Source organism: Ischnura elegans, chromosome 2 (genome assembly GCF_921293095.1).
Source record: "Ischnura elegans chromosome 2, ioIscEleg1.1, whole genome shotgun sequence".
NCBI lineage: Eukaryota > Metazoa > Arthropoda > Insecta > Odonata > Coenagrionidae > Ischnura > Ischnura elegans.
The window spans coordinates 135,643,968-135,660,717 of record NC_060247.1 but is presented as its reverse complement, the minus strand read 5'-3'; the positions used below and the strand labels follow the sequence as shown (position 1 = coordinate 135,660,717).

General features: G+C 38.3%; 1 long non-coding RNA gene and 2 other non-coding genes across 3 annotated transcripts; all 3 read right to left on the bottom strand.

Moving 5' to 3' along the window:
* Positions 1–680: 680 nt before the first annotated feature.
* Positions 681–2,045, bottom strand: LOC124174152. Its single transcript, XR_006868885.1, has 4 exons — positions 1,775–2,045; positions 1,459–1,681; positions 1,136–1,315; positions 681–921 (listed from the first exon to the last, which is right to left on the bottom strand). It is a non-coding gene; the product is annotated as an uncharacterized LOC124174152 (long non-coding RNA).
* Positions 2,046–9,727: 7,682 nt separating this feature from the next.
* Trnaq-cug lies at positions 9,728–9,799 on the bottom strand. The gene has a single exon. It is a non-coding gene; the product is annotated as a tRNA-Gln (tRNA).
* A 4,307-nt stretch (positions 9,800–14,106) lies between these two features.
* Positions 14,107–14,178, bottom strand: Trnaq-cug. Its single transcript has one exon. It is a non-coding gene; the product is annotated as a tRNA-Gln (tRNA).
* Positions 14,179–16,750: the final 2,572 nt, after the last annotated feature.

Below are 16,750 nucleotides of genomic sequence, written 5' to 3'. Positions count from 1 at the left end.
TAATTTTTGGTCGCTGAAAGTTACTTGGAAGAGTTCTCGTTATTTAGGCTTACCTTCAAAGTTAACAAATGTGGATTGAAACAAAATAACGTATCTATAATGGACAGAAGCCTAATATTCACTGAAAGTTGTGACAAAAATGCCTTTTTTGGGTTCAAGGAGTCTAGATTAATTAATAAAATGCTATTGCATACTGTATTTCAAGTGGTTCAAGTAAAAAAATCTTATTTAATCTAGAGATTTCATTTAATTTCACCTTCCCTAGTAGTAATCCTAATTTATTTTTACTCTTTTTTACCCTGCTAGTATGAATATACTAATTTTAAAGAATATTAATAGGGGAAAAGTTACTAAGGTTAATATTTATGATTATCATGAGAATGCAATTTGGATGGAGGTAAACAAATTAGTTATTAAACGATTTTTATTTCTCCTGGTGAATACTATTGATGAATTCTTTGATGAATTCATCTCGGGTTCTCAGCCAGGTGAAATTTTGTGAAATTGGACTTTCAAAGAGTAACACGACCTTGAAGATGGGAGACAAGTCGTCTCTCGAAACGTCGGCTTATACGACAGAATTAACCTGGCTGAGAATCCGAGAAGAATTCATCAAATTAGTTATTGGTTATTGGTCAACAGAGTTATAGGAAAGGTATTCATGTGAAATATTTCAATGGTAGAATTCAATTATTATATTAAACACAAATAATCAAATACAAAGTTTGACAACTAAAAATTAATTTTGTCGATATTGGCCTCAATGTTTACTAGTTTTAGTTCCTCCCTTTCCAATCTAAGAAATTTTGCATTAATTTTTTTTGTTTCCTCTAATTGCTTCACTTCGGGTAAAATACTTTTTCCTGTAGTAACAGTGGCTTTTCTGGAATTCTTTCAATTACTCTACACTGGTGTTGGTATCTGAAATAAAATATTTTGTAAATAACATAATATTTTTAAAAAGGGCAATGAGTGTTTTTAAGTTCATAATATTAATATTTAGAGTATTTAAATTATTAAATTACATAGTATAATATGATTTTACACTATTAATAGCAATTTTAGAATAGTATTAAAGTAATAACATTGTGTATAGTGAATTATTATTCAAAGGACAACTTTTAAAAAACCTCACCTCATCAAAAAAAATCACCGACTCATTAACATTGAAATAGCCAAGTATTGCATTTGCACTTATTATATCAGCCACCCGCCTCTGGATATATTGAGCTACTGGAGCCCCACTCGCAGTGTGGATTACATCTTTTGATAGGGCGGCTGCTTTGCCCTTGGAAGCATATTTATCTTGCGAAGACTGTAAAGAGATATATCACTCATGATACCGATACATTGTTCCACTCATAGCTATTAAAATTATCGCCATACAAAAATATGCGTAAGGCTTCATCAACCGAATCTATTTTATTATTTATGCGGCGAAAAAGTCATAGCACTTACAAAATTGTGAGAAGCCGTGTCGATGATTCGTGGTTGAAAATGATAAGTATTTACTTCGCGATACATAAATTCATTCAATTTTCATTATTTCCTTTCTCCACCACTTCCATAACCTCATACATTCTTTAAGTTTCAGCTGGTTTCAGCGTCACCTGCCAATGCATTGCTCCATCTTTGGCAGTAAAATTAGTTTTTAGTTTTCCGTTGATTATGCTTTCATTTTCTGAAGTAAAAGTAAGAAAAAAAGAAAATAAACACTGATATAAAACATTATATATTACAAACAATAGGATCAAAATTGGTTCCAGTTACTAACCTTCACAAATTGAAGAAGTATTTCCTTATGTTGTTTAGTTGTATTAATTTATATCAGCGGTATCTGAATTTCTGCTGTCGATTGTTTTGTAAATATTTGTAGGCTTGGCGTTAACAACGACCGTATTTAAGTCCTCAACCCGACGTTGCCACGTCTATCGCTCGGGTTGAATCTAGATAGCAACACTCGAAACCGACAATCGGCTAGAAAATTTCAAGCACACCAAATCCCGAGCAAAAAGATTCCGACACGGAATGAGAGATCGGGATTATTCCGTGCCGGAATTAATCCCGAGCGATTCAAGCACACCCCCCCTGGAAAGGGATCACCTACCCAGGCGGGACTTGAACCCACGATCTCTTCATTGGCAGGCGAGGAGTTTACCCCGCCGCTAGGGAGGCCAGTGTTTTACATTTCATTATATTACGTCAATTCCATGGAGTCACGCCCTAGACAGCGAATTGCATAAATTTTCTATAAGTATCTTATTTTCCTTATTACCCTGTCTTGCAAATTTGAAATTCATCAAATATTCGAAAAAATCTGCGCTAGGGTCTTTTCTCTCCATTTTTTACAGTTCCAGACCACTATGAGACGCTGAGATTCTCTCCACACTTCTATCATGGCCCAAACGACCTCGGCTGTAGGTGGCCTCCCCCAACCTTACTCTTACGTAAATATGAAACCACATTAAGTTGTATTTTTTCTAAGCACCAGCTATCAATATTAAAATGAAACAACGGTAAAGTTTTGGTAATGGCAACGGTCTTCTCTGCTAATTACTCTTCTCTTTCCCCGTCCCCCTAACTGACGTCATCAACTAACGACGTCAGGGTATAATTGGTGGAGTAGAGGAAAAATTGCGTACTCTGAAAATGACATGTTCATGTGTTGAAACCATCGTCGGTTAAATGCGACGTATGTATATTAAAGTGCGGAACTTTTGAAAAATTTGAAACCATGATTTTAAGAAATTGTTTTTAATATCAGCTGCTAAATTGCCAAATTGTCGTTTCAACTGGATATTCTGTGGAGTAAATTCTTAACGAATCGGGCGTAGGCAATGATAGTTGTCATACAGATGTGCATTAATGAGTTACACGTTTTAAAACAGAGGATTACAGCTTTTAATGGGGGTCGGTGAAAAATTACATAGGTAAAATTCGGGTATTGTTTAATTTTCATAGGGATTACCATCAATTACATGAGCAGATGAAGAGCATTTTGCGAGGTTCATTGTGGTGAAAAGGCACCCGCTGCCGTGCACCCTTGGGTCTATTTATTGTGTAGATTCCGCGTGGATGGAGATCGCAATAGCGCATTGTCTACCGGCCGAAATTCGAACCGCTCCCCTGCATTTACAAAGGGGTCGTCCCCTTCCTCCGTGTACCGCGCAGCAAGCAATGAATGCCCGCTTGCAGTACCCCCCCCCCCCCCTCATCTCCCCTTCCGCCAAATCCATTGACTTCCCCTACCGCGGCTCAGTCAGCTTCCCACAGGTCCCTTCAACTGCTAAGGCAGCCGGGACGTCGGGGACGCCCGATTGCTGAGGGGGGGAAATGCAGGTACACAAAACTGACTACTGTCCGTTTCATAATTGAAGCGAATCGAGTTGGAAAGCTTATCTCTCAATTAAAAACGATAGCATGAAGAAAAACCATGCATGGGAATAAAATACGATGATTCAAGCGGGAAGGTTTCATATTCAAATACTTAATTCAGGTTTTCCCATCTCCTCCTCTCCCCCTTCATCCCCTCCCTTCAGTGGCACAGCCAGGGGGAAGGCTCGGGGGGTCCACACCCCCCCCCGAAATATAAAAACACAAATACTTTGTTTCATAAGAGAAAACAAACTACTGAAAAATCATGAATTTACAAAAGGTTTTTTATGCAAATAAAGTTTTTTTACTATGGAAAGTGTTAAAATTGGTTTAAAATCCTCTACTTAGTACTCTGTTTTTCAAAAATTACCCCATAATTTTGGACCCCCCCTTAAATTTGGAACGAGATTCCTGGCTACGCCACTGCCTCCATTCCTCCACTCTAGTTAAAAATTGTATAATTGAACGGACTAAACACCATTTGCACCTTGGAGATGATGTAGAAACATTAAAAACATGGTCGTAATAAATTATATATTATTATCATTGAAGTATTCTACCGATTAAGGTGGGTTTCAAAGGAGTACTTGAGAAGAATTCTGTGATGCTCTCTCCCCATCAACCACTTCCCTCTTCAATTCACAATAAGACCTACTCCCTTTCAATCTATCTAAAAATCCTATTCTTTTCCTTCCCCTCCCTCGTTTCCCTAACATTCTACCCTCTAACACCATTTTCAACATCCCTCCCCGCTAAGCACTAACTCCATTCATACCTTCTGTCTCCTCCGTATCTCATCTAAAAGCTAGCTCTCTTCACCCACCATATCCAGCACTTCATCGTTCCTCTTCCTCTCTGTCTATTTCACCTCCTCCATTCTTCTCCATACCCATATCTCGAATGCCTCCAATCTTCTCTCGCCCTCCTTCCTTAGTGTCCACGTTTCCGCACCATAGAGAGGTACACTCCAGATCAGACTCTTCACTAACCTTTTTTTTTTAAACTCTTACATAACGATCCTCTCAGAAGCTGTTCATAAACGCCTCCTTTGCTAATGCAATTCTCTTCCTGATGTCCATTCTACTGTATCCGTTTTCCTATAACGTACTGCCTAAATAGTTGAACTGCTCAACCTGCTCAAGCTTTTCACCACCCACTTTTACATAAAGTTTCACATTTCTCGCTGGTGATGCTTTACAAAACCGCAGAAAAATTAAAAGTATTTATTTCAATATGCATAAAAATTCCTAAAACACGCCTAATTAGGAGACTTTCGGGGTATATAGTGCGCCGATGAAAAAGGAGTGAAATGTTCTCTGAAAATTTTCCGCCATGCCGGGGTTTAAACCTGAAACCATATAGTGAGAAGCGAGCACTCTAGCTACTATACCGACCCCACCCGTGTAAATAGTGTTTAAGCACTGTGATTTATTTATTCCTGTACCACCGAAAACAGCAGTATATTGGCCTTTTCAATCTGGGGTTTTAACTAAAAAATTAAACATCTCGAACAACCGTGCACTGGATTGGGGCAATCTAGCCACACGGAACTCGAACCCGCGACCTCTTATGTGTCACGTAAGAACTTTACCCCGCCGCTATCGAGGCCGGCGATGCAGGAGATCTAAGCTCACCACTGGTTAAATTGGGCCTTCCTGTCGATTTTCCCATGGCCTAAACGTCAATAAAAACATTTGGAAAAAATAGACTAATAGACTCGTGGATGTTGGAGAATCAGTATAGACTTCACAAGTAGCAAACGCAGATAAAGCGCTAGAATCTAACGAATATTGCACAAATCCAGTTATAGTGAAGTTTTCTCGGATTTCACACCGGGTCAGGTCCTCCATTTCTCCTTCCAACGTTTCAATGGACAACTCGCCCATCGTCATCAGGGATCCAAGAATCTAATCCCTGATGAAGATCCCAGGATCACTGATGACGATGGGCGAGTTGCCCATCGAAACGTTGGAAGGAGAAATGGAGGACATGACCCGGTGTGAAACCCGAGAAAACTTCACTGCAATTGTTCGCCGGGAAAAACCAAAAAATTATATAAATCCACTTATGTACGCGGTGGTACGGCATCTTAGATTTTATCCCCGATAGATATTTAAGAGCATTTAGTTAATCACGGAAAATTGACGAATCGTATTTGACTTCATTCACGGGGATTGAAACTGGCCGTAATACAACGCATTTTAGCATATTTTTAATCACCGAAAATTTTCTGATTCGATTTAACTTTGAGCTAAGATTTTCTCGGCAAGGATTTTCTCTGCAATCCACATTAAATAAAAATATGTTTAATTATAGAGACTAATAAATAATACGTCTCATAAAAATAAATAATAAATCAAATCAAACGTTGAAAGAAAAAGAGAAGTTCAGATTGCGATGTAAAATTTGGTAAATTGGTCAACCGATACAGAAATTGAGGTCATACTAAACAATTTTATGGTTTTCTAAGTAACTAAACCAGTGTTTCCCAAACTTTTTCGAGCCACAGCCCCCTTGTATCCATAAACCTATACTGAACGTCCCCCTAACCGGTATCTTTAAAATAATAATCAGAGTAATATACTTATTAACCAAATGAGGAACATTGTAATAATTAAATTAAAAACAATGACTAATTAAATGTTTATTTAGAATCCAATGGATGTATGGTTTTTTAAATCATTTATGCCTATGATTTAATACACAATGAAAGGAACTTAACTTAGAATATACTTTTGACATGAAAATAAATAATTTTAAGAAATCTTTTTTAGAATTCTTCATATCATTGTATTACTTAAATTAAGCAATTATATAGCATGAAAACTTTCAATTTATAGTTATAGAATGACATATGATATAAAGTAATATAATAATTATTTTATCGATTAAGTGACTTTTTATTATAGTTGTTCATGGTCTAAAAGTCATTTAAGAAGATTCTAATGCTAAAATTAAATACATGTTTCCATCAAATAAAATTTTAATGAGAAGGATGAGCTTGATGACATAATACAAGTTTTCCATCGTCCGGTTTAATGTCACTTAGCAGAAGTCTTAAATCACCACGTTCGCAAACCTGAGATCTATTTCTCTGCTTGGCTTAAGCTGAGTGACTGCACTAAAACCACGTTCCACCAAATATGAAGTGGGAAATGCAAGAAGGAGTTTTTTAACCACCATCCATAACGCAGGATAACGATTGGAAATCTCCTTCTGTAGCCAAAACTCTTGATAATAGGGAAGTGCAATAATTTTTTTTTATTGCTGAATTTGAAAGTTTAGCCTAAAAAAGAAACATTAGTATAGTCACTTTTATTTCCTGCATCTGGGGTATGCACTTTAAAACGTTTTGAAAGTCGGAAAATTTCATGTTGCGCTGAAACACAGTGCCTCCATCTTGATTGAGATGTGACGTCACAAGGCAGTAGTCACCAGAGGAGTATCGGTGTATTCCGTCCCCTTCTTTAGCGCGGCGAGAGTTTCCGGGAATCGGTGGAGTTTGCTTCCTAAAAATGTCGGCTAGTACGGAAAACATGAATTCAAAATAGAATTATAAATGATTTTTTGTTTCAAATGTCATCTCGACGTCGAAACAAAAGCTGGAGAAGATATTCATTCCCGTGCCTTAAGCACAAGTCATACGGAATAAATGGTTCAAGGCTGCTCCTGACTCTTACCTATCGATGATATTCTGTTTTGAAGATTATTTGAAGGTATTGTAAGATCAAATTGATATCTATATTATAATAATTTACTTAATAGGTACCTTAGTCACATCAGAAAGTGTGTTGAGTCAAAATATAGCATCTTCCGCGTATACCTACGTAATTTATAAACTGAAAGTAGTTTGGTTAAAGAATTATGGCGCGACTGTCATTTTACACGACCGGGCAAAATGCGTACTTTGCCCATGATATGTGCATATATGATAACAAACGATTTTTGTTAAAGTTAATCTTTATTTGTTGAAATTAGTACATTTATAGGTGATACAGATATAAAGGTACACAGCAGGTCGCGCGGCGTAATTTGTACTCCACTGGTGACGGGTTCATCTTGCTGATCTAAAAAATTAGCTACAATACCTCGAACTTTGAAAACTCGCAATATAGGCAGTCAAAGTACATTGTAGGAATACACGAGACCATTCTAGCCCAGAATGTACGTACAATGTTGAAATCATTGGTTTTCAAATATTGACGTATTTTATACGCCAGCGCGCCCGGTCCAAGGTTATCAACTTTCATTTCATCCTATTTGTTAATTGAAATTATAGTTCGGAATGATTCTTTTAGAACTGCTACTGAGGTAAACTGGTAGGTACTGAGTAAGTAAACTCCCTTTGTAGTATTGTGAATAACAAGTGTTCGAGATATATGGCACTTTATATTCACTTTGTGTTCTTATTAATTATGTCTGTACGCATATTATTGCTTGCCGCGAGCCTTTAATGGTATGTGCTCTTGCAAGAGTGGTTTTCATTTTTAATGTGGAAGTTGGTCAGTATAAGCACAGAAAAAATTAACATTTTAGCGCTCACCAACCCTTGTAGTCATCGTAGCTCTGCGTTTGTAATGACACTGCCAAAATACCTAAATGCCATTATGATGATAAAAAATTGTCTTACGTCAATGATTGCTGCAATTATAATTAATGATAAACTTGACGCCGTATGATCAAAATGAAGACAACAAGAAATGATGCCATGATATAGTCTTGAACCCTGGTCTTTAGGGTGGGGAATCGTACACGCTACCACTACCCCATCCGACCCATTGGGTAAAGGAGGATATTTTCAATTTATATATGACTTGTGAAAAGTAACGCATGAAAATTAATTAATTACAGCCTAACTAAGGCCCTAATTGAAAAAGATGGAGCAAGGTACGAGGTCTCCCCTTGTTAGCCTTAACGTCTCGCATTTCTATGGAGCGTTGAACCTGTCCTCCTTTTTCAAAAATTCAGTGACCATATATACATCAAAGTTTGGTATACCATTTATAAATAGTTGGAATTTTCCTTCTCCCAACCAAGATTATATTTCTTCAACCCATTCTGGACAACGAACCATTGCAACAACCAGCCAGCACGGAAATAAGGCTAACATCCCATGATTCTAGTAGTGAAGGGCGAACGTTCCGGCCGGCGTGAATACATACGCAACGAATAAGTCTCGCAGCAAACGTCTTAAATAGGTTTATTAGTTTGACTCGGTTCTTACAAAAAAAAGTTTTGGCATGATAAACGGCATTGTGCCAAAATATACCCAGAGAAAAATAAATACCATTACCTATTAAATAAAGATTTAATGTGCCATTCGTACCACTCTTTCCAAACTTGAAGTTGACACGTAAATGAATATTATGAATATTACGCAATGATGAAGTCATTTACTCAAAAGAGAAGCAGCCACATATATATTCTGAAGATATTTTATGACAGCAAAAAGCGGATACCCTCAAATTCTGTAATTTTTCTATGCAATAATAGTGGTAGAACTAAACGGCGTAGAAGCTGCCTTCTGCTACTGCCTTGTGACGTCACGGCCAATATTCAACATGGACACCCGTTTTAGCGGCCTTTGATTTTTTCCATACTTCGGACGGTCATCTCGAATCAAGTATTCACTATTAGGATTTAAACTGTGGTTTTACGACATTATGTTATTCTGAACTCTAATTTAAATAATGTGTTTGGTGCATTTGAAACACTAGTGTACTTCCCTATTTATCTTAAGCCTTGGTTTCAATTCAATGTCATTTTTTAGTCCAATTAATTCTTCCTCGAATACCCCAACTTGAAGAAAGGCTAGGAAATATTTTTCAATCGTTCTTACTTTAAAATGTAAGAAAACACATTGTTTAAATTACTTCCATGTGTGGGAAACAAAGTAAACTTTAGAAACGAAGACAAAAGGAAGGTTACGGAACCTTCGCATTTGTCACATTGTCAAGACCCTCCGGCGCCCCCCTGCCGCCCCCTTGTCACTTTTCGCCCCCAAAGACTACAGCAACGCCCCCCAGGGGGCGGTAGCGCCCACTTTGGGAACCACTGAACTAAATCAACGGAATAAATGAAGTAATTTTTCAAAAGTTCTTAAAAAAGGCACTCCCATCTATTTCACAATAAAAAAACACAGAATTATTCTTGCATGCAGAAACTTCAATCTCTACTGATGGATACACGTGTTTCTTAAGCTACACTATCTCCAGATGGCTATTAGTTTGACGTCACTGAAAAAATATCGTCATCGAAAACCAAGGCCTAAAAAAGTTAATCATACTACTGTGTAATCGATTAAAATCTGAATCACATACCAAAAATACAACTAACGCTAAGAAAAATTGTAAGGTCCCACCGAGATTTGAACTCGGATCGCTGGATTCAGAGTCCAGAGTGCTAACCATTACACCATGGGACCGATGTTATGAAGGGCCCCTTCATGAGAATTTTCTATGAACATTTAATGACTATATTAGTGTCACTGTTGTGAGAAATGACTTATTGCCGAGACATCATTTCTTGCCGTCTCCTTATCAGTTGAATTAGTAGATTAAAGATTCAATCAAGACTGGCAACCGATGTCTTTTGTATCACATGCACAGCCGCTTGCGTAAGGAAATGCCCAATTTTCCGGGCGTCGAAAATTATTTTTATTTCACTAATTATTTTAATTAACATGAAATTTAGTTAATGGCAACCATGTTTTCTAACTCCATAAGAGGATTGATTAAATATCACGCAATGTGAAAATTTATGAAAAGTCTTGGGTTAGCATTAGTCAGACGCTGTACTTCATGCCAATCTCGCAGCGCGTCGTCGGAGAGAAAGTTTTCACACAAAACAAATACCGATCGCATTGCAACTAATCGGAATCCAGCATCCGGAATAAAAAACCGATCACAATTATTCCGATCAATATCAAGCACACCCCTCCCCCCAGATACCCTAAAAAACGACCCTTTCTCCCACAACCTTTAATATTCTCACTTCCGTTCGCCCATCTCTGACTCTCAGATGGAAAAAATGGTCGCTCCAATGATGGCGGAAAGACGATCCCTACACGCGTTGGCTCCAGGGATGGAAATGCTATCCCTTTTTCCATCACTCGGCAGGGGATTTCCGTCGCTGAAACCATAGCTCGTACCGTCTTTCAGCCTATCAGTAGCGATAGACGCCAGTAGCGATACTCTCGGCTTATAACTGAATGGCATTCGCAATTACGGAAAAAGCCGGAAGAAGCGATAGAGAAAGGGACGGTGGGAATGACCGTGTGATTCAGGAAATGATGAGTCGAACGATCACTTTTTTGGTCCTTGAAAACCTATCGCTGGAGCTATCGTTCTGAGGGACGGAAAAAATTACCATGTGATCCAGGCTTTACTGTTAAGTTATTGTTAGAGAGGACAAAAAACTGCCGGGTTCGATTCCTTGCTAAGCCAAATGATTTTTTTATAGAGAAGTTTACCGTTGGTGAAAATAACGTAGCATCCTTGTGCCATGCTTTTTGTGTATGTTATTGGTGTGGTATGGAGTCGAGCCTGTGCGTGTGTTTGGATATGTTGCGCTCCTACCGTGCGGCAGGTGCCTTCTGGTTCTGGCACGCGGAATACAAAGAAAGAGAAACTTGGAGAGTCGTCAGGAATATAAGGCAACGTGCCTATGGTGATGTCGATGACGACGGTGATGTGGAGAATGCCTGATGAAGGCCAGGGCTTCGATCTGTTACAAAAAATAAAGGTTCCGATTGCATTGTCGGCTTCTCTCCGAACACCAAAGGAGACGCCTCACAAAAAAGGATCGCTCGCTATAATTCAATTTTAGAAAGCGACAACGAAGACGAGGGTGGGAGAGATTTGCAAAACTCGGGCGTGAAATCGCAGTCGCATCGGGACTCGTCGAGCCGAGCGAAGGAATCGTCAAACGGATTAGCACGCGCGTGACTATGCACGGGAATTGGCGGCGAAATTTTATCCTCACTGGAGGACTACAAATTATTGGCCTAAAATAAAATCGAAAAGTGGAGTTGCGATAAAATTATTAGAGTAAGTACGAAAGTGACTGGACTTCATGAGTCTATCTTCACCCTAAAGGGGCCCCCAGACAAAGCCTGGTGTGGGTAGGTAGCATCTGACGAATTGTTTCCTTGCTTCTATACTAGCATTCTCAGTTGAAAGTTGATATCTTGTATGATGTTGGGCACGATATGGTGGAAGTCCTTAATATTATTAAAATAAGACATTGCAATATTTTCACTGAGTTTTACTATGACACTACGCGTTTCGTCGTTACAAACGACATTAACGATGACACACGTAGTGTCATAATAAAACTCAGTGGAAATATTGCAATTTCTTATTTTAATAATGTAAGTAGATACTTCTTTTTTAAAACGCCCTGTTTGCCTGTGCTACAAGTCGTCCGTCGGACAGGACTGAGGTTTGTATCCTGGAATCTGGGATAATTTTCAATTCAAGCAACAATTCCATCTCCCCTAGAAAATAATCCTCGAATCGAGGGTCAAAACGTCGGCCCATATGAACGATTATACCCAGTGGACGACCAGAGAAAACAAGTCACCAAGCAGATAAGCCGAGGAAGCACAAAATCCTACTTCTATTCATCTTTGATATTCATATCTGACGAGGTAATTTCGTATCGGGACAATAACGATTTACAAGTGGTTAGGATAGATGGAGACGGTGGTGGAAGGGTGAGTGGTTTAACGTCCATCCCATTGAATGTCCCCTGTTCGACCCCAGCCTCCCCCGCGCGATGGCTGTTAGCGATCTCCAGAAACTTCTTCCTCAACTTCCCGCTGCTCTTCCAGATCAACATAAATTGAACTTGTAAAATGCAAAAATTAATTTATTTGACACGCATCCAGAAAAAGCCGAGAAGACCTTTATTTTGTGTTTTTTTCAAACGATTAGAATAAGCAAATAAATAACAAAACAACATATAATGCACAAAAACAAAACTTAAAAAAGAAACTAGGCATATGAAATATCTACTGACAAGCGGTAACTACAGAGGTAAGAGGAATGAGAGTTTTGAGGCAGTTGTTGGTAAGAGATAGCCGAATCGATCTTACATTTCGACATCGATAAATGCCATTTTACACGGGGCACGGAATTGCGCAGGTTAGTACTGCATTAATGTCTAAAATGGCGTGGAAATACGCGAATGCATTAAAATTAGAACAGGGTCTATTTTGCCATCTCACGTCCACGCATTCTCGCATGTGTTCTACTTGAGTTATATTATGATTTTGTTCTTTCCCGGCGTATATTAGTGTTGAAATCATCTCCGGTATTCCATTGGGTGAGTTAGTTATAGGCCGACGGTTCGATGGCTGCCTCTGCTATCATCGTCAGGGCACGTCCTGAGGAATATGTCAGAGGCAGCCATCGATGAAGACGATGTCCTGAGGACGATGGCAGAATCAGCCAATGAAACGTCGGCCTACAACCAACTTACCTGGTGGTATACCGGAGATTATTTCAACATAACCGTGTACTTCGTGAATCACGTACAATTAACAAAGCCCCCACTTTCGTTTACATGTTCCACCTCGTCCATAAAGTAACCACAGTCTAATTCGTATTCCCTCATCCCACCATTCCACATCTCAATGCTTCATCTCTTTTTACACCTTCTCCACCGTAACCCTTCCCTGGCGTTAAAATGTCCTTCCTGGGACTTCACTTCCTCTGCCTCCGTTTTCAAATCCTCCCTAAAACACCACTTAAACACTGCATTTCTTCAGGGTTTTCTTCCGCGTCATTTTGTTTGTGGACAACAGTTTCGCTGGCTATCCTGCCAGCGTCTTCAGGTCTGTTGTCCTCTGTTGTCCACAAACAAGCTGACGCGGAAGAAAACCCTGAAGAAATGCAGAGATCATACCATCGCCGCGGAAACATACGTTTTAACACCACTTAAACAGTTCACCACTAACTAATCCCAATATAATCCCTTTCTTCGCTTCATCTTGATGTTTTTATTTTTTATGCATATTATTATATGAAGTGTGTATTAATTTTGTTGTTCAACCAATGTAATGGTCGTTGTACCATTTTTGGTAGGTAGCAATAACTAAATAATGGTATTCATTAACTGTAATTATTACTAGCTGTAAATCAGGACGTTATTAATCTCCGAAAATCCCATGCCTGGAGTTTACAAAGGATATGATCTAATATTTCCTCGACAAGGAGTTCTATTTTCATATTGAACAAAATATATGGATGCATATGGAAAGTAATAATGAAGTCCGTAAACGGACGAAGGCGTAGATATTAATGGAACCATGATTTTTAAAAATTTGTAATTTTGGATGCAAAAGAAAAATATTGATTCCCTCGCGTAGAAAATAATTCAACCAATACTGACATCGAGGACAGTCTCAAGGTTTTCCTAATTATGATACAGACTCGTCGGAATCGAAAAATCGTTCATCTTCAAGTCATTCTGAATCACCTCTCAAATTCAATTTGTGTTAACACCTTGTGATTCCTGCATGTGCGAGGTTCCCTCTACGAATGCATATACACGCACTTCCATTGCTGCGCAGCCTAAAAAATGCATGTTTATATGAGCCAATTAAATTTCTGTGCACCTAAAGCTCAGGTTAAAAAATAATTGTTACGATTTCCCCCATGCAAGACATCGAAATAAATTGTCACTATCAAGACAAAATTTAACTCAGAATAAGGAGGAAAAAAAGACAGGTTCCACCGAGATTTGAACTCGGATCGCTGAATTCAGAGTCCAGAGTGCTAACCGTTACACCATGGAACCGCTAAGAAAGATAAACGTTGCAAGATTAGCGATCATACATAAATATTGGTAATGGTTTCACTGATGACTTATATTCGAAGATGTCGTTGAATCATTTTCATTAATCCAATATCGAATCAAATTATGGTGAAATATTTTGGTCAAACTTGTGAACGTAAGATGTCCGAACGAAATTATAAGATATTCTGTTTTGCATCCAGTCATTGAGGTACCATTTTCATACAATTGCACGCTTTCCACGATGCCATTTGCTGTATGTAAAGGTTCACGGAGAAGTTTCAACAATTGAATGCACCGTGTACGACGGCCGTGATATGCAAAATTTACACGTGACGGAAAGAGACAACCAGAACTATTGCAAATCATGTGATATGAGATTTTGCTTGGTGAATCGTAGAATCATGCTTGGAATCCGAAAATCGCGAGCTTGGATACATTTACTCCGCGGTCTGCCCCCCTTTCTCTTAAAATGACTGGAAAAAGTTTCATTTTACAAATTATGGCCTCATTCATATGCCCATTAGTACTATTCATTTTTTTCGTTGCTAGCGTAGGTTTATCTGCATTTCCTAAGATTTTGATGAATGTCCACCGAGACCAAAGTACTATCATAAGTTACGGAATGAATGGTTATTGATTGTTGAGAGCTAATACCTACCACGAAATTGCAAGCGTAATAGGGTGGTTTCTTATTATATTTTTATTGCTTAAATCGAAAGATTATTATTCCAGGAGTACGCATTTCAAGCTTTAGATTTTTAATGAAAATATTTATTTTTCGCGATTAAACGCAAAGTGAAAAAATTTCAAGCGCGCGAAAACGCGACGGCTAAGTATGAATGATGGGAAAAGCCGTGTGACGTCATTCTGGTTCCCGCTGCCGCCGAGTGAGGTGACCTTGGGGCGAGAATATGTGCGCCCCTGCGATGCAGGCTGCTAGCAGGTAGAAGAGTACCCTGCTAGCAGGTAGCGCTTGGCTTAAATAAGGATTATTAATACCTTATCAAACGCAGGAAACTTTCCGAACTTAGGTAATTTTAATGGGTGGCTATTAAGAGATGTTTCCCTGAGCTCTGTGCCTCGTGCATGCATTGGTAATCTCAGACGATCTAAAACTCGTACCCTCTCGTGTAGAAACTGGTCCCTGTGACGTCACGTGGAGTGGTATCGTATGGGCGCCAATCTGGCCTTTTTTCAAATGCGGTTAAAATAGAGTATGTGCACTCGGGAGGAATACGATTGAAATGCAGTTTATTCGATAGAGTGTATCGTAAATATCATTACTTTCGATTAACAGCATTAATTGTCGCTTAGTTTGTTTAATAAATTACTATTTAATATAAATTGTTTTCGCAACGATATTAGGCAGACGAAAACGCTCATCTATTGGCTCCTCGGTATGTGACGTCATTCTGGTCTATCTCATCAGCGTGCAAGGTGTTTATCGTGTTATGATCATGTTTATGATTCAATAAACTACGTGTGCATTGGAAAAAGTTGGTGGATCAGATCTTTGTAAAGGGAAATACGTTTAAGTGCTTATCATGGAATCAGGTTTCGTGAGGGTATCTTCAAATAATATCCCGAAGGTGGATGCTTCAATGATTGACCGTGCTGATTATGTTGGACTATACCTACATGCCTCGGCACGAAGTTTTAATGTTGAACTGGAACTTTTTTGTTGTCTTGTTTCATTCATAATAAAGAGAAATGGACGGGAAACCTCATCGGAAATTAGGTCTAACATAAGTGAATTAAGTAAGATTGTTTACAGTAGGTATAATTGGCCAAAAGTTTGTTAGCACGATTCGAAGGTTTACGGAAGTAAAAGTGCCGGTAGGTAGATAACTATCGATATTTGTATTATTGTCATTTCAAATACCGATCATAATTTAATTTATCTATTTAACTGTTTTCTATTCTATTACTATTTAACCTACTTACTCGCGAAAAATAATTTTTCATATTCAGTTATGGCCCGTGGTGACTGGATGAATATCCATAGTTAATTATTAAATTGCCGTTACTGAGCTGGGTTCTTCTTCTTCTGGGCTATTAAAGGTTTTAAACGTAAGCACAAATAACTGTAGTTACATTTTGGTCCAGTTTAAGCAGTAATCTGATCTTAATTTCTTAAAAAAAAACGCACTTTTAGTGGACGTATTTGTTCTTTCGTAGAATTAATGTATTCAAAAGCAGAGTTCTGATTATCTCAATGTTTCTACAAGTTATTTTCATTTCACTAACATAGATATGTCAGTCAGATGTACATTTGCTTGGTTGAGGTTTATGAATAGCATTTGTGAGGTATATCTAAAAATTGGTTATTGAAAACTTGATTCGGATGAATGACGGAAATCTCTCGGGCTGGAAATCAAATGTTTGATAGTTAGATCAGACGATTACTTTTCATTCATTCGGTTTCAATATGCTTCTCGAAGCATTTGTTAGCACAATTTAGTAATTGGTTCATTTTATATTTCTTCACAGCATAAGTGTATTGGTTTTCAAGGTACAAGTGTCTTGTTATGACCGGTTATGACTATCCATTAATCGAGGAAACCCTGCGCGC